At 41.6% G+C, this 19,592-nt stretch overlaps 1 pseudogene; it reads left to right on the forward strand.

Moving 5' to 3' along the window:
- Positions 1–6,610: 6,610 nt before the first annotated feature.
- LOC105534907 lies at positions 6,611–7,592 on the forward strand (annotated as a pseudogene).
- Positions 7,593–19,592: the final 12,000 nt, after the last annotated feature.

A 19,592-nucleotide genomic window follows, 5' to 3' on the forward strand; every position in this document is an offset into this window, starting at 1 on the left:
CCGCGACGCGGCTTCCCTCGGTCCGAGTCCCCCGAGCCTCTCCGAGCCCCCGTTGGACTTCCCCTCCCTGGCCGGCGCCGCCCGACCAGCCTTCCCGCATCCTAGAGGGAATTCCCTCGCCGCGGCTGTGAGGCACCTACACCCCGGCCTGAAATGCACCGCAGTCCTGAAGGAAATCCACCCTCATCCCACGCAGATTCACCCGCAACGCTGCCTGAATACGCCTGGCTGCCTACAGAAATTCCTGCCCAAACCAGACGCGTGGACCACCTGAGCTGAAATTCACGCTCACTGACACTCGACCCTAGCCCCGCCAGCCCTTGCCGAAATCACCCTAAACCCGTTGAAATTAATTCTCAGCCGTCCGAATTTTCCTTTCAAGATTGACCACCTGTCTCCGCCAAACTGACTGAACTCTACCGAACTCTTACCCTGAAATCCCCTGGGAGTCCAAAATGTATTTTTTCAGCCCGAAATCTAAATCCCAGTTCTCTGTGAAAACCTCCAGAAACCCAGACTCTTGTTACTTCGACCACAGACTCGTTCGAACATCGTGGACATCGCCTTCCCACATTTTCACCGCAGTCTTTGGCTCTGATTCTTTGTCCCTGCCTCTTGGGCAGCATCCTATCCCTATTTCTTTACACCTTTGAGCATCCGTCTAGCCCTTTGAAGGCCTGCTTTCTTTGCTTTCTCTTCTCTCTCACCTTTGGCATTGGCACTCTGGGGCCATATCTTTAGTTCCCTTGACTTCCACTATCTAAGCCAACGGTGTCCAATCTTTTGGCTTCCCTGGGCTACATTGGAAGAAGAAAAATTGTCTTGGACCACACATAAAATACACTAACACTAATGATAGCTGATGAAATGTTTTAAAACTCTCATCATTTTCTAAGAAAGCACGTAGAATACACTAACGCTAATGATAGCTGATTAAATTTTTTAAAACTCTCATCATGTTCTAAGAAAGTTTACGAATTTGTGCTGAGCCGCATTCAAAGCTGTCCTGGGCCTAAGTCCTTGCTATTTTTCCTCTTCAATTTCCTTCAATTCATAGTTCTCTAGGTTATTTTCCCACCCTTTCCCAAGATTCAGATACCTACTCCTTCGTTCTTGCTGAGTTCATCTCCTATGCCTATTCTTACATACTTGCTGAATTCATCTTGTAATGTCCTCATCCTGGTTTCTTCCTGAACCTGAAATCCAACTAACCTTTCTTTTTCATCCCATCAAGCCCCTGCTGTTGCCAAACCAGCACTCACTAAGATCTCCACATACACCAAATGTTAAATTAGTGCCAGTACCCAGACATTGTCTCTGCACTCTGCTGGCATATTTTCCCCTGGACCACGAACCCTTCGTACCTAGTAAATTGCCACCTATATTTATAAACACCAGCAATTTGATTTACAGGGTGGATTTGTCACTATTGTTTACTTTTAAATGAAGTTACTGTATTTGTTTTTTCCATTAAATGCGACATTATAAAGCCTAGACCTCATATCCAAAGCAAATAAAGTCTCTTAATTTTTGAATTAAAAGTAACAAAAGGAAACCTTCTCATACTTCTGAACAACAATGACAAGAAGGAATGCCTATAATTGGTTTGAGTCACAATGTATATATTGAAATAAAATTTTATTAAGTATGAACTTCTAGGTACACAATGAAGTTTTAAATGTTTATCTGAATAAATTTATTCAATAAATAATTCAATAAATAATATATTCAATAAATTTAATAAATAGAATAAAAATGATTCTATTTACTAGGTGCCAGGTACTATTCTTGGCACAAACAAAAATTTGATGATGGCAAAGTGAGGGCATTCAATTCTGCCTTGTGTTTGAAGAGTTAGTGACTAAGAAATGAATTACCAGGAGAGAGGAAGTAACAGGTAACGAAAAAATTGTCACTAAAATTTGAGGTTGAATCTAAGAGGTCATGAGAGAGCCAACTGAATCAGATGGCACGTTAAAAGACTCATCAACGGTGGCAGGTTTATAGAACATGACAGAGGAAGCTGTGCTTAGCTGAGAAGAGGAAGCAGAGAAGGAAGCAGAGAAAAACAAAGTCTGTGATAAAAACTGGAAAGGAGCCACAAAAGGCCACAAAAAACAAGGAAGTCCATTTTGGAACCGGATCCTGGAGTGACTGAAAAGGCAGAGTGTCATTTGAGGATGCGAGTAGTGTAATCATACTTTTTTTGCATATAAGAAAGCGAGTGAGTACTTCAAACTGTGGAATTGGGATAGCAGGGGTGGGGCCTATGATATGAATATTCATAATTTTCATTTACATTTTTATTTTTATTGCAGTAAAATCTAGAAAATGTTGAGAAGATTTTTAAAAATTTAAATTACATTCAATTCCCATACCTCTTCCTCTAGAAAGGTTCTAAAGGAAAAAGAAAAAAAATAGCTACATCTAGAAGTAAGATATGATGAATTATCTTGAAGACTGAGGGTTTTCTAATGTTAATAAGTAGTTTTTCAGATTATTTATTGAATATCTACTTTGAGCCAGGCTGAGGACTAGGGAGACAACTGTGAGAAAAACATTACACAATTTCTGCCCCTTTGGAACTTACCGTCTATAATAAAGGGAAATCGACAAATAATAGTCATAAAGCATGATAGGTACTTTGATGGGGGAATTTCAGGACATAAGGGGCAAATTCTTGCCCTCTGTGGGGGTAATTACCAAGTCTATGAAAATTGAAAAGTTTCCCAGAGAAGATGACATTCAAACTATAATCTGACATAAGGTTGGAAAGCCAGGAAAAGGAGTATGAAATAAGGAGAGAAAGTTCAAAAGAACAGGAACAGCATGTGCAAAGGTCCTGTTGTGGGTGAAAATAAAACAATTTGGATGAATTAAAAGCCAGTGGAGTATAGAATTCTAGAGAGAGATGGATTGAGCATTCCTAACCTGAAATCTGGGGAAAAAAATTTATTTTCTTATTCTTTTTTGTTTTCTTATTAAGAGATGGGGTTTCACCATGTTGCTCAGGCTGGTCTCAAACTCCTGAGCTCAAGTGATCTTCCCACCTCGGCCTCCCAAAGTGCTGGGATAATAGGCATGTGAGCCACTGCACCCAGTCCAAAGTTTGAATTTTTTTTTTTTTTTTGATTTGGAGTCTCACTCTGTCACCCAGGCTGGAGTGCAGTGGTGCCATCTCGGCTCACTGCAACCTCTGCCGCAGGTTCAAGCGATTCTCCTGTCTCAGCCTCCCAAGTAGCTGGGATTACAGGCATCTGCCACGATGTCCGGCTAATTTTTGTATTTTTAGTAGAGGCGGGGTTTCACCATGTTGGCCAGGCTGATCTCAAGCTCCTGACCTCAAGTGATCTGCCTCCCTCGACCTCCCAAAATGCTGAGATTACAGGTGTGAGCCACCATGCCCAGCCCCCAAAATTTGAAAATTTGTGTGCTGACATGATGCCACAAGTGGAAAACTCCGCACTTGACTTCATGTGATAGATTGCAGACAAAACATGGGTGGAAACTGAAAGCCTGCCATTGTTTGTTATTGTTGTTGTTTAACAGCTAATATAGGTATTCTGGGGATGATACTGCCCTGTTTAGGTATGCTGAACACATTATTCTTTCACTGTATTAAGCATATGCCATATTTTTTACTGTTAAGTACTTAAGTGTGAATGGTATAAGAAAAAAATTGCTTATTGGTAGCATACATATTCATAGTCAGGAGTGATGGTGATGCCAGATAATCACAGATTGTCTACATCAGTAGCTCACATGGTGACACCTCTGCTTTCTGATGGTTCAATGTATACGAACTTTGTTTCATGCATAAAATTAAAAATGTGTATTAGGTTGGTGCAAAAGTAATTGCAGTTTTTGCCATTGCTCTTAATGGCAAAACTGCAATTACTTTTGCATTGACTTAATATAAAATTATCTTCAGGCAGAGAGTGATGGCTCACATCTGTAATCCCAGCACTTTGAAAAGCCGAGGCAGGCAGATCACCTGAGGTCAGGAGTTCAAGACCACCCTGGCCAACATGGTGAAACCCTGCCTCTGCTAAAAATACAAAAAATTAGCCAGACATGGTGGTGGTTGCCTGTAATCCCAGTTACTCGGGAGGCTGAGGCAGGAGAATCGCTTGAACCCAGGAGATGGAAGTTGCAGTGAGCCAAGATTGCACCATTGCACTCCAGCCTGGGCAACAAGAGTGAAACTCCATCTGAAAAAAAAAAAAATATTAGCTGGACATGGTGGCACACTTGTGAGCTCAGCTACACAGGAGCTGAGGCAGAAGAATTGCTTGAACCCAGGAGGTGGAGGTTGCAGTGAGCTCAGATCGCTCCCCTGTACTCCAGCCTGGGTGACAGAGAGAGACTCCATCTCAATAAATAAATAAATAAATAAATAAATAAAATTATCTTCAGCTTAGGTGTATAAGGTGTGTATAAAGGCTGGGCGCAGTGGCTCATGCCTGTAATCCCAGCACTTTGGGAGGCCAAGGCAGGTGGATCACAAGGTCAGGAGATCAAGGCCATCCTGGCTAACGTGGTGAAACCCCATCTCTACTAAAAATACAAAAAAAAAATTAGCCGACGTAGTGGCACACACCTGTAGTTTCAGCTACTCAAGAGGCTGAGGCAGGAGAATCGCTTGAACCCAGGAGGCAGAGGTTGCAGTGAGTCGAGATCACACCACTGCACTCCATCCTGGGTGACAGAGTGAGACTCTGTCTAAAAAATAAATAAATAAAAATAAGATTTGTATAAAACAAATGACTTTTGTGTTTATACTTGGGTCCCATTCCTAAGATATCTTATTGTGTATATGCAAATATTCCAAAATCCAAAAATGTCCAAAATCTGAAAAACTTGTGGTCCCAAGCATTTCCGATGAGAGATATTCAACATGTAGTAGTGAGAAAAGAAGCTAAGAAGGTGGACAGACACCAGTTCCAAGAGGGCCGCTTAAACTGCAATAAGGAAATTGAACTTTATTCTGAGGGAATGGAAAGTCACAGAAACATTTATGCAGAGGACAGAAATGATGCTACTTAAATTGTAGAAAGATCAACCTAACTCAATTTGGAGAATGGTTTAGAAGGGAGGAAAAGTGAAGGCAGAGAACCTGGTAAGGAGACAAAACCAGTTAGCCTTCCTAGGTAACCACTTTGGAATGAAAAGTTGAATTTTATTTTCTTATGCAGTGTACAATTTTTGTCTTTTGTCTTGCTTTGAAGCAGTTTTAGTGTGATATGTCTAGATGTGGCTTTCTTTGTATTTATCTTCAATGGAGTTTGTAGAGTTTGTTGAGTATGTGGTTTGAGGTCTTTAATTAGCTTGGAAAATTCTTGGTCATTATTTCTTCATATATTGCTTTTGTTTCATTGTCTCTCTCTCCTCCTTCTGGAACATTAATTACATAAATGTGAGACCTTTTTCACCAAATCACATTTGTCTCCTATGTTTGTTTGTTTATTTTATAATTTTTTTTTTTTGAGACAGGGTCTCACACTGTTGCCAGGCTGGAGTGCAGTGGTGTGTTCCCAGTTCTCTGCAGCCTCAATCTCGTGGGCTCAAACAATCCTGTCACCTCAGCCTCCCAAGTAGCTGGGAGTAGAGACATGAGCCATCTGCCTGGCTAATTTTCAAAATTTTTTTTTGTAGAGACAGGGTCTCACTATGTTGTCCAGGCTGGTCCCAAATTCCTGGGCTCAAGTGATCCACCTGCCTTGGCCTCCTAAAGTGTTATATTCTTCTCTCTCTTCATGCTCATCTCAATATTTTTTTCTGCCTCTTTTCTCATTCACAAATTCTCCCTTCAGCTATATCTAATCTGCTGGGTTTTTTTTTTTTTGAGACAGAGTCTTGCCCTGTTGCCCAGGCTGGAGTACAATGACGTGATCTCGGCTCGCTGCAATCTCCGCCTCCTGGGTTCACACCATTCTCCTGCCTCAGCCTCCCAAGTAGCTGGGACTACAGGTGCCCACCACCATGCCCAGCTAAGTTTTTGTATTTTTAGTAGAGATGGGGTTTCACCATGTTAGCCAGGATGGTCTCGATCTCCTGACCTCATGATCCACCTGCCTTGGCCTCCCAAAGTGCTGGAATTACAGGCATGAGCCACCGCGCCTGGCCTAATCTGCTGTTGTCTACTTATTGTGTTCTTAATTTTAGTTATTGTATATATTTCTATAAATTCACTTTAATTTTTTATGACTTCCACATCTGTGCTGAAGCTATCTTGTCATTTAATTTCGCAAACATTAATCACAGCTGTTTATAGTTTGTGTCTGATAACTTCCATACCTGGATCTCTTGTGGGTCTGTTTCTATTGTCTGATTTTTCTCTTGATTATCAGTCACTTCTTATATTTTTATCAGCATAGTTTTTTTGAAATGGAAAATTGTGTTTTAAAAACTATAGAGATGACCTGAGGTTCTAGTTGATACCTTATTTAAGGGAGGATTCACTTTAGTTTCAACAAGCAGTTGGGAGTACATATAATAAGCAACTTAAGTCCCACCGTGCCTCCTCATTGGCCACACTCCCTCCAGGCACTGGCTTCTCTGAGCCACCAGCCTGTGGCTGCCCTGGCCCACCTGCACCTCTGGCAGCACCATGACAGATCAGGCCTTTGTGACACTGACCACAAATGATGCCTACACCAAAGGTGCCCTGGTCCCGGACTCATCTCTGAAACAGCACAGGACCACCAGGAGGCTAGTCATGCTCCCCACCCTACAGGTCTCAGACTCCATGAGAAAAGTTTGAAAGAGAGTCTTTGATGAAGTCATCATGGTAGATGTCTTGGACAGCGGTGATTCTGCTCATCTAAGCTTAATGAAGAGGTCACAGTTGGGTGTCATGCTGACAAAGCTCCACTGCTGGTCGCTTACATATTATTCAAAATGTGTATTCATGGATGCAGATACTCTGGTCCCAGCAAATATTGATGATCTTTTTGAGAGAGAAGAATTGTCAGCAGCACCTGACCCAGGGTAGTCTGACTGCTTCAATTCTGAATTTATCAGCCTTCAGTTGAAATATATAATCAGCTGTTGCATCTTGCTTCTGAGCAAGGTAGTTTTGATGGTGGGGAACAAAGCACACAGAACACGTTTTTTAACAGCTGGGCAACAACAGATATCAGAAAACACCTGCTGTTTATTTATAGCCTAAGTCGCGTCTCTATATATTCCTACCTCCCAGCATTTAAAGTGTTTGGCGGAAGTGCCAAAGTTGTGCATTTCCTGGGACGAGGCAAACCATGGAATTATGATCCCAAAACAAAAAGTGTCAAGTGAGTCCCACCATCACAACATGACTCATTCAGAGTTTCTCATCCTGGTGGAACATCTTTACCACCATCATTTTACCTCTACTTCAACAATTTGGCCTTGTCAAAGGCAACTGCTCATACATAAATGTGGAAGATGTCTCAGGAGCCATATCACATCTCTCTCGGGGAGATCCCCGCTATGGCCCAGCTTTTGTATCATCAGAAGAATGGAAGGAGCAGTGGGAACAGGGCCAGGCTGATTACATGGGAGCAGATTCCTTTGGCAACATGGAGAGGAAACTTGACACTTACCTCCAGTAGAAACACTGCACTTTCCTGTGGACACATCCACTTCACAAGCCTTGTTTCTGATACTTAGTATCTAGAGCTGGGTTGAGAAAAGTCTGTTACAGTCGCTAGAGGTTTTCACTAAAACTTACCAGATGAGGGGTTTTTGTAAGACAACAGGTGAGAACTGGGCAAAAGTTGTGAAGCAGCAATTCTGTTGTTACCTGGACAGCGTTTTGCTTTTTAATCCTATTTAGCTTGTTTCAGAAATTCTCACTTTTGTTGACTGCCAACATACAAAGTAAGGGAAGCTCAATATTAAGCTGTTAAGGTGGCTGTATCGATTCTTAAAATCTGCAGAGCCTGTTTTCAAATCAGTCACTGCTTTCAGAAGTAGACATGGCATCTGATCCTTGCTTGCTTGCTGGTTGTACCTACCTTTCACTAGACCTGCATTTTAGAATTGCCCAGTGCTGCCAGAGTGAGTGATTGTAATTCTGCTTGCAGGTAAATATAGCTTATATTAACACTGCTGAATGATTCATAAACGTATCAACAAATAGCATTAACCCATTTCATTTCCTGGTCTTAGTGTCTGAAGATGTTTACCAGTTTTCTATGTACGGTAAGGCAGCATGCTAAAATGCTTTTGTTCAGTCTGCATATTTGAAAATAGCAATATGTTCTCTGATGGTTACCTACAGTGGCACCCTGTATGAAAAATAAAGACTTATTGCAGTAAAAAATAAAAAATAAGCAACCTTTGGGAGGCCGAGGCGGGCGGATCGTAAGGTCAGGAGTTTGAGACCAGCCTAGCAAATATGGTGACACCCTGTCTCTAATACAAAAATTAACTGGGCATGGTGGCGCATGCCTGTAGTCCCAGCTACTCGGGAGGCTGAGGCAGAAGAATCACTTGAATCTGGTAGGCAGAGGTTGCAATGAGCTGACATCGTGCTACTACACTCCAGCCTGGGCAACACAGCAAGACTCTGCCTCAAAAAAAAAAAAAAACAATTTAATTCAATCAGAGATTAGGAGGGTTTTTGTGGGTTTGCTGGACCTCAGTCTTTGTGAGGCCTAGTCTATATTTGGCCCATCCTTACTTGGAGGATTCTTTAGGGTTCCCAACTGATTTACTTGTTTATTGCTGTATCTCAAACCACTTCAATACTTGTGGCTTAAAACAATAGTGATTTCTTGTAATTCTCTGGGTTGACTAGACAGTTCTCCATTTGGTGTTGGCTGGGATCATTTGTAAAGCTGCACTCAGCTGGGCACTGGGCTGGGGCATTTTGGTAAGCTTTCACATAGCATCTCTATACAGTATTCCATCCCCCAGGGCCTTTCCACATGGCGTATTTCTCCACTGGGATAACCTTGATTTAAGCATGGAGGCTAGATTCTAACAGGGAGAAATCCAAAAGTACAAGTCCCAGTGAGCAAGTGCATATTTAATCTTTGTTTTCACCTTCACTAATGTACTATTGATAAAAACAAATCACATGAACCAGATGCAGCAGTGAACACCTGTAGTCTTACCTTCTAAGGAGCCTGAGGCAGGAGGATTGCTTGAGGCCAGGAGATTGAGGAGGGAGTGTGCTGTGATCACACCTGTGAATAGCTACTGCACTCCAGCCTGTCTCTAAAGAAACAAACAAAAGAAAACAAATCACATGGCTAAACCCAGAGCCAATGTGAAGAGGACCACCCACAGGCATAAATCCTGGAAGGTTTGGTTCACTAGCGGCCGGCAATGTAACATATTACCATATCAAATGAAATCCTATAGTGTTTACCAGAGTACCTCCTCTTTAATGGCTCCTGATCTCCAATTCTTGTTATCTCAGCCCTGTAAGCTCTATTCAGCTTTTGGGCTTCTCAGTTCTGATTAAGAATCAGCAAAAATGTCAAAGGAAAAGCGATACCAAGTGATGGGTTCACCTCTCTGTACTTCCTTTCTCTTCGGGATTGGTCCTCTGAGCTCACATTTTCTTAGAAACTTTCCAGTGCCTTCAAACTGATATTTCCTGTATTGTTCCCAGCTTTTCTAGTTATTCTCCATAGGAGGGATGGTCTTAAGCAAGCTGATCTGTATTGCTGGCTCACAGTGGCCCGGGAAGTAGAAAGAGCTCAAAGAGAAGTGACTGGTTGGGTCCCAGGGCTTCTAGTCTTGGAAAATCCCTCAGTCTCTAGCAGGGCAGGGCAGAGGAGCAGCAGAACCACCTTTCCTCAAAGTACTTTAGCCTGTGCAAGCTTAGACTGTCATTCTTTCACTGTTAACCAGTATTAACCAGTTAACCAGTTCTTCTGCAGTCAAAAGCATCAGGAAGTACCCACCAAGTACCAGTGAGCCCTTCTTGATGCTCTTGACTGCAGAGGAACCCTGCAACCTGAATAAATCCTCCTGGAAGGTAAGTAGGGGGGCCCTAATTATAACTATAATTCAATGTCTCAATATTTTAGCAAATGAAGGTTCAGGTGAGTTTTAATTTGTTTCAGAAAAAGCAAAGTAAAATGATATTTAATGTACTGGGTTTTGATGGATACAAATCTGTATCCATTATATATTATATGTTTGTTTTTTCTTAAAAAAAAAAAAAACAGCAACCAGAAAATTGTCATCAACGTTCATACCTTGAATACTCTAATTGAGTATTGATTTTTTTATAACAGCTTTCTTGAAAGGCATAATTTACGTACCATACAATTCACCCATTTGAAATATACAATTCTAGTTTTCAGTGCATTCACAGGTATGTACAACTATAACTGTTGGCAATTTCAGAACATTTTCATCACCTAAAAGGAAACTCTGTAGCCTTTAGCTATCACCCTCCCATTTCCCTACTTCCCCCAACCCCCACAGAGATAAACAACCACTAATCTACTTTTGATCTCTATAGATTTGCCTATTCTAGAAAATTCAAATAAATGGAATCTTACAATATGCGATCTTTTGAATTTGCTTCTTTCACTTAGCATACCTTTATAAGATTTATTCATGTTGTAGCATGTGTTACTAGATCATTCCATTTTATGGCTGAATAGTATTCCATTATATGGATATTTTGTTTATCTATTCATGATGGACATTTGAGTCGTTTCCAACTTTTGGGTATTACAAATAATGCTATAAACATTTAAGTAAAAGTTTTTGTGTAGACACATGTTTTCATTTCTCTTGGACATAAACCTAGGACTTGGATTGCTGGGTCAAATGTTAACTCTATGTTTAAATTTCTGAGGAACTGCCAAATTTTTTCCAATTTTATATTCCTACCAGCTGTGTATGAGGGTTTTGATTTCTACACATCTTCTCTAATACTTAGTAATAAGTATTAAGTATCTGACTTTTTTTTTTTTTTTTTTGAGACAGAGTTTTGCTCTTGTTACCCGGGCTGGAGTGCAATGGTGTAATCTCAGCTCACCACAACCTCCATCTCCCGGGTTCAAGTGATTCTCCTGCCTCAGCCTCCCAAGTAGCTGGGATTACAGGCGCCTGCCAACATGCCCGGCTAATTTTGTATTTTTAGTAGAGGCAGGGTTTCACTGTGTTGGTCAGGCTGGTCTCAAACTCCTGACCTCAAGTGATTTACCCTCCTTGGCCTCCCAAAGTGCTGGGATTACAGACATGAGCCACCACACCCAGCCAAGTCTTATCCTTCTTTAGCTAAATTTGTTTCTAAATATTTTACCTTTTGGTGCTATTACAAATGTAATTGTTTTCTTAATTTCATTTTTGGATTGTTCATTGCAAATGTATAAACATACAATTGAATTTTATATATTGATTTTGTAACCTGTAACCTTGCTGAATTTGTTTATTATTTATAATAGTTTTTGTGAATTCCTTAGGATTTTTAATACACAAGATCATGTTGTTATCTTGTATATTAATGATATGTAAGATAATATATCTTATATATCTTTCCAATCTGGATGCCTTTTATTTATTTTTCTTGCCTAATTGCCCTGACTAGAACCTCCAGCAGAGTGTTGAATGGAGGCGGTAAGAGCAGCCATCCATGTCTTGCTACTATTTTATGGGGAAAATACCCAGTCTTTCACCATTAAGAATGATGTTAGCTATGGGTTTTTCATGGATGCCTGTATCAAGTTGACAGACTTCTCTTTTGTTCTTTTTCTCCTTTTTATTATTATTATTACTATTTTTTGAGACACAGTCTTGCTCTGTCGCCCAGGCTGGAGTGCCGTGGCACGTGGCTAATTTTTGTATTTTTAGTAGAGACGGAGTTTCACCACGTTGGTCAGGCTGGTCTCAAACTCCAGACCTCGTGTTCCACCTGCCTCAGCCTCCCAAAGTGCTGAGATTACAGACGTGAGCCACTGTGACCTGCTCCTTATTATTATTTTGTTTTTATCATGACAGGCATTGGATCTTTGTCTCCAAATGCTTTTTCTTCATCTATTGAGATAATCATGCCATTAAAAGAATTCTATTGATATGATGTGTTGCCTTAATTGATTTCCAGATGTTAAACCAACCTTGCATTCCTGGAGTGAATCCCACTTGGTCGAGATGTATAATTTACTACATATGACACTGGATTCAGCTTGCTAATATTTTCTTTTAAATCTTAGTGATAATATTGGGGAAAGAGAGGAATTACTTTTGTTTTTAAATTTTTTTTTTTTTGATATGGAGTCTCACTCTGTTGCCAGGCTGGAGTGCAGGGGCATGATCTTGGCTTACTGCAACCTCTGCCTCCTGGGTTCAAGTGATTCTTGTGCTTCAGCCTCCTAAGTAGCTGGGATTATAGGCAAGTGCCACCACACCCAGCTAATTTTTGTATTTTTAGTAGCGACAGAGTTTCACCATGTTGGCCAGGATGGTCTCAATCTCCTGGCCTCATGATCTGCCCACTTCAGCCTCCCAAAGTGCTGGGATTACAGGCGTGAGCCATTGTGCCCAGCCCATTTTTTTTTTTTTTTGAGATGGAGTCTCATTCACTATTGCCGAGGCTGGAGTGCAGTGGTGTGATCTCAGCTCACTGCAACCTCCACCTCCTGGGTTCAAGTGATTCCCCTGCCTCAGCCTCCCAGGCAGCTGGAATTACAGGTGCATGCCACCACGCCTGGCTAATTTTTGTATTTTTTGTAGAGACAGGGTTTCTCCATGTTGGCCAGGCTGGTCTCAAACTCCTGACCTCAAGTGATCTGCCCCCCTCGGCCTCCCAAGGTACTGGGATCACAAGCATGAGCCACCGTGCCTGGCCAAGAGCAATTACTTTTATAGGAATCTAGGTTCTGAGTCTGTACTGCCAAAAAATAAATAAATAAATAAATAAAAAATTTTTTAAAAGTCAGTATGGACAATGGAGAAGGCTGAAAGAAGGAAGAGAAAAGATAATTCTTAAGTTTCCTTATCCCTCAGTAAAGACAGTATATTCCCAAATGGAGAGTCATTTGAAATTTAATGTGGTATTGTCCTTCACATAAGAAATAATGTGACTGATAATGTGACTGATCTAATGACAACCCAACATTAGCTTTTAGTTATTTTTCCAGCAGCAGCAGCAGCAGCAGCAGCAGCAGCAACAAGTTGCTCTGAGCCCCCATCACTAAGGTAGACCTATTTCCTGGGCACTGCAAATTGGTTCCACTGCCTCCACTTTGGAATACCTTTTACTTGTAGTAGTCAAGCTGGATTTATATCTGGTAGTCACAGCATTAAAAAATGCATGATACCGGATTGTCAAGTAGAGGAGACATGGGAGCTAAGACCAAGGTTTTGACTGCCAAACCCAGGACTTTTCCTTGATTCATTAGGCAGTAGGCAACCATTAAATATTTGAGTCAGGGAATACCATGATTGAAGCTGTGCTTTAAGAAGATTAAACTAGCATTAGTGCATTGGATATAAAAGATCAAATAAGCAGCTGGGTGATGAGAATGAAAAGCAGCTTGCAGAAGTAAGGTAAATTCTGCAGGATCTGGCAATTAGATTTGATGATCAAGGGAAAGGAAAGACTACTAGATTTTAAGGTCGAGCAATTGAAACAATACTGGTGGTATTTTCTGAAGTCAAAGTTTGACTAGAAGGAAAGGTGATGGCTTTGGCCTTAGATGAGCTGAGATTTAAAACTAGGAAAGTTTGCCTGCAGGCTTCCACAATCATATTCCATGCAAACAATTGGAAATAAAACAGCCAAAGCTAATAAACATTTACAAGGAAAGGACACTGGGGCTATTTAATTTAGAAAGTGAAAAGATTTAGCAAAAAAAGAGAAAGGTGAAAGGATCTATTTATTTATCTGATGACCTAGTTCCTAGCCTTTAACTCAGCATACTGACTTACCCGTGACAATATATGTCAGGGGAAGCAAGCAAAGCTTGTTTTGGGAGAAGTGCCCCAAGTACACACTGTCCTTTTTGAGACGGAGTCTCACTCTTGTCGCCCCGGTTGGAGTGCAGTGGTGTAATCTTGGCTGACTGCAACCTCTGCCTCCCAGGTTCAAGCGATTCTCCTGTCTCAGCCTCCCAAGTAGATGGGATTAAAGGTGCCTGCCACCATGCCTGGCTCATTTTGTATTTTTAGTAGAGACAAGGGTTCACCATGTTGGTCAGGCTGGTCTTGAACTGCTGACCTCAGGTGATCCACCTGCCTTGGCCTTCCAAAGTGCTGGGATTATAGGTGTGAGCCACCGCACCCAGCCCACACTGTCCATTTTTACCCCATTGACACTTATTTTCATCTTCCTGCTCCTGGATAGCTGGTTCCATATTCCAGCTTTCCATATTGCTTTTGATCTGCATGTGGTCTCTTCTGGCTATTGGATACCTCTTTCCATGGGCTCTGAGAATGCTCAGATTTCAGCAATTGCGTAGTTTCCTTTTTTTTTTTTTTTTTTGAGACAAAGTCTTGCTCTATTGCCCAGGCTGGAGTGCAGTGGCCAGATCTCAGCTCACTGCAAGCTCCGCCTCCTGGGTTCACGCCATTCTCCTGCCTCAGCCTCTCGAGTAGCTAGGACTACAGGTGCCCGCCACCTCGCCGGCTAGCTTTTTGTATTTTTTTTTAGTAGAGATGGGGGTGTCACCGTGTTAGCCAGGATGGTCTCGATCTCCTGACCTCGTGATCCGCCCGTCTCAGCCTCTCAAAGTGCTGGAATTACAGGCTTGAGCCACTGCGTCCGGCCAGCGATTGCATAGTTTCTAGCAGAAGACTTCCTCTGTCAGTCCAGTCCCTCAAAACCCTCCTGCTCAGATTGACCCCAGAATCTCTGCCAGGAGATGGAGATTGGGGCAGTTTATCTTAATTTGGTTAGCAGGGTTAGGTTCTCCAAAGCCACATTCTTACAAGGAATATTTGAAAATACATAGTCATAATGTAACAGCTTGCAATTCTCTTTCTTATTTTATAACTGATTGAAAATTCTAATAAGGAATATGTGTACCTTGATAGCAATGTTGAAACTCAGTTGTTTAGAAAGATGGACTCCCGTATATTTAGCTGAAAAATCAGGGCTTGAGGCTCTTAGTTCCCTCTGAAACCATGAGGACTTAGCCCTCGGGCTCCAATTTAATTCTAACATGATTTAGAAGTCTGTTTCATTTCCCTGATGTTGAGTCACCAGGCTGGATTAATTTTCCAGGGTGTTGTGCTAATTATAGGTTAGTGGAGGAATGGACTAAATCAAAATGGCAACAAGCGAAAAAATAGCAGGTTACTCTGGGTGCTGCTCGAATGTAAAGCTATTTATAACATCACAATTGTATGGCTACTATTAATTAATAAGCATCACAGTGACCCTCAATTTTCAAAGACGTTCACCATCATTTTCTAGTTAATCTTTCGCATCCATGACTGCATTTGTTTTATATGAAGGGCAGAACTGATGAATTACTTCCCTGAAGTCATGTCTGTGGTTAAGCCAAAATTACACTTTAAACAGATGAATAATAATAAAAATAATATATTTGTGGAGTGTTTTTCAATTTTCAAAGGATCTTTTCCTTCGTTGTTTCATGACACTTTATTCTTCATGCTTACTAATCATCCCCAAGAGGGTTTTCTGCTGGTTAGCTTAGGATAGTAGCAGAGAAGAGGGTTCAGTTTATGGGTGTCTTGGTTAAATTTGAACTGAATAGGAACATAAGAAACACAACATTCAGGAGTTTAGAGGTCTGAGTTGTATGATCTTCGTTCCTCACCACCTTTTTTTGTTAGGTTTTCTTGGCCTTTGAGGACCCATAGAGCAAACATTCAGTTACATTAACTCTTTGTTTTTCAAGGCTTTAATTTTATTCCATTCAAACCTAAAATGTGTGAATCCACAGAATGTGGTGTCAAAAGAAGCCTCAATTTAAGAAAGTTTAGTTAATCCAAAGATTACTTACATCAGAATATTGGAGTACAATCTCCAAATAGCTTAGCTGATCCTAGTGTCTGCTCTGAACCTTCACGCTGTATACCATTTCTGCTCCCTTTTTCTCACTCAACATCTGGGCTTTTCTTGACCCTCATAGACTTAGGATATCCATACAGTACAGTTGATCCTCCCAGAACCTTCTATACTCCCACAAGCAAAGAAATACATAGTTGCATGGATGCTTAAAAGGTTATGGAGTCTAACATTGTCATCTTACAAATAAAGAAACTGAGGCTCAGGGAGTTGAAGTGACTTTTCCAAGTCTCATAGTAATTACCAGTGCTGGGGTAAAAGCTGTCAGAGTTTTGCTCATGTAGAAAAGGAACTGAAAGTCACCAGAAAGTCAAACTCTCACTGCAGCAGTATTTGCCATAGCACAACTACCGAGTTAGCCACTTATATCATAGAGCGGTTCCCAAGATGTTCAAAGACGCTCTCTGACATAGGGTTTTGTGGTCATATTACTTGGTATAGTTGGGAATTCATGATGCAGATTTGAAGATTGGAAACTCTGGTATTCCTTAGGAAGGATTTTGTTAAGCATTTCTCAAATCATTTCTTCATTATTTTCTTCCCAAAGAAAATCTAGTAACAGCTTGTGTAATTAGTGTTCATTGGTGATAGTGACACTTTGATGAACAAATACATGGTATATGTTAGAGCAGATACCAAGCAGTCACAAGCAGGCTGAACTGTTGAGTTCTTTATTACAGGTTATTTTATCTTCACAACATCTTAGGATAAGGTATCACTATTCCTACTTTACAGATGGGCTTGGGACTTGTTGCATGTGACAGAAATTGAGCTCAAACTTGCTTCAGAGGAAAGGAGTGTTATTAGTTCCTGGAACCGACAAGCTTGGAACATTGAAACCAACGAGGTTCTTTCTCCTATCTCTGCTTCTGTGTCAAGTCTTCTACAGACAGACGTCCTCACAAGAATGAGGATATGGCTGTGCACAGCTTAGATTCACTTCCTAACACTCTGCAGCTAGAGAGGAAAGGACTACTGCCGCCCCCACTTAACCAGATCCTGGAGACGGACTCTGGCCAGCAAGGCCAGCCCCTCTGCTGTCTGTCTCTATGGAGGAAAAGGGGTACCACTGGTAACCGAAAGGGGTCCTGATCCAGGCTCCAAGAGAAGGTTTGATAAAGAATTCAGGGTGAGTTCATAGAGTAAAGTGAAAGCAAGTTTATTACGGAAATAAAGAAACAAAAGAATGGCTATTCCATAGGCAGAGCATCCCCAAAGGCTGCTGGTTGGCTATTTTTATGGTTATTTCTTGATTATATGCTAAACAAGGGGTGGATTACTCATGAGTTTTCTGGAAAAGGGCTCACGAATTCCCAGAACTGAGGGTTCTTCTCCCTTTTAGACCATGTAGGGTAACTTCCAGATGTTGCCATGGCATTTGTAAACTGTCATGGTGCCGGTGTGTGTCTTTTAGCATGCTAATGCATTATAATTAGCATATAATGAGCAATGAGGACTTTTGTCACCATTTTGGTTTTGGTGGGGTTTAGCCGCTTTTTTACGGCATCCTGTTTTATCTGCAGGGTCTTTGTGATCTGTATCTTGTGCTGACCTCTTATCTTATCTTGTGACTTAAGAATGTCTAACCTCCTTGGAATGCAGCCCAGTAGGTCTCAGCCGTATTTTACCCAGCCCCTATTCAAAGATGGAGTCGCTCTGGTTTGAATGCTTTTGACACCGTGATTGGTTTAGACTCGATCTCACAGCCTCTTTGTGGCTTAGGAGATGTGTTTTCAGAAATCCAGAAAGGAGCTTAGACAAAACAGTAGTCTCAGGGAACATAGCTAGTTAAGTGATGGAACTGAGGTTTGAAGTCAGATCTGTCTGACTCCAAAGTCCATGGTTTTTTTAATTTGTTTTCTCTGTGGTTTGTTGTTTCTATGATGTAGTATCTGTCACCTTGACTCTCCTTTTGTCCCTCACCACCTTCTGTAGTTTCCCAGTCCTCCTGACTCATACCAGGGAAGCCTCCTGTTTCCATATATAACAAAGGCTCAGGGACTTCTAACTCCTGGTGGCCTGGCTGTTTGAGCCCTGGAAGTGTACTCTCTCCTTCATTTCTCTCCTGACCCTCATTGGGAGAGTTTAGACTCCTGGGAAATACAGGTCTATGGCCTGCCTAAGAGAGGACCAGCCCACACCAAAGAAAGTACCACTGCCTCCTCCTCCCTAGTGGATGCCACCGAGCCCTGAGGAGGACAACCTTTTCCTTAATCTCCTTGAAACCCGGGCAAACTTTGACAAAAGGAAAGGTGTTTCCAGTGTGTTGTTAATGGAACCTTGGTTGCTTGGCAGAAGTTAGGTATGAATGCTATGTCTGGCAGTGTGCAGTTCTTGTCTGATTTACCCGAAGGAAATGTCTGTGTGATGTATTTTTAATTTGCTGAAGAAGGATAAGTGTTCAAACCTTTGTACATGTATGCTGAAATTAATTTTTCAAAGTCCACATAACCTCAGTGCTGTGGGATAGTCCTTAAAAACAGAAATTATGACTAGCCATAATAAATGACACATTTTTGTGAATGTCATCTCTCATAAAGTTGTTGTGAAACTTAAAGAGGATGAAGCATGGAAACCACCCAGCACCATGCTTGGCATATGAGTTGCCTTTCCTCTTATTCCCTTTCTAGCTTTTAGGGTGGTAGAAGCCACAAGAGATAAAATTCCTATGTGTATGGGATAGAAGTAGCAGCTTTGGCTGTAAATAACAGAAAACTTAACATAAGACCATAAAGAAGATAGGCCCGGCATGGTGGCTCCCGCCTGTAATCTTAGCACTTTGGGAGGCTGAGGCGGGTGGATCACCTGAGGTCAGGAGTTCGAGACCAGCCTGGCCAACATGGCGAAGCCCCATCTCTGCTAAAAATACAGAATTTAGCCGGTGTGGTGATGTGCACCTATAATCCCAGTTACCAGGGAGACTGAGGCAGGATAATTGCTTGAACTCAGGAGGTGGAGGGTACAGTGAGCTGAGATTGTACCACTGAATTCCAGCCTGGATGACAGAGCAAGACTCCATCTCAAAAAAAATAAAAAAGAGAAGATCTTTTTCCCTCACATAACACCAAGTCTGATGTTGGAATCTGTTGGTTTGGTTTTAGTCTGGGAGCCCACTAAACATATGGCTAATAGCTATTCAATTCTCCTGGCCTTTTCTTCAGGCATTTTGACTCATGGTTTCAAAATTGCTGCCACAGCTCCATATATCATACTAACATCTTTATTTTTATTCATTTATTTATTTATTTAGAGACAGAGTCTCGCACTGTCACTAGGCTGGAGTGCAGTGGCGTGATCTTGGCTCTCTGCAACCTCCGCCTCCTGGGTTCAAGCAATTCTTCTGCCTCGGCCTCCCAAGTAGCTGGGATTACAGGCATATACCACCATGCCCGGCTAATTTTTGTATTTTCAGTAGAGATGGGGTTTCACCATGTTGGTGAGGCTGGTCTTGAACTCCTGACCTCGTGATCTGCCTGCCTTGGCCTCCCAAAGTGCTGGGTTTACAGGTGTGAGCCACTGTGTCCGGCCTATACTAATATCTTAAGCAGGGAGGAAGGGTAAGTGACCCACCTAGTCCTTTTATCAGGAAAGCAAAAAGCATTTCCAG

The sequence above is a fragment of the Mandrillus leucophaeus genome, unplaced genomic scaffold, assembly GCF_000951045.1.
Source record: "Mandrillus leucophaeus isolate KB7577 unplaced genomic scaffold, Mleu.le_1.0 Scaffold14, whole genome shotgun sequence".
Taxonomy (NCBI): domain Eukaryota; kingdom Metazoa; phylum Chordata; class Mammalia; order Primates; family Cercopithecidae; genus Mandrillus; species Mandrillus leucophaeus.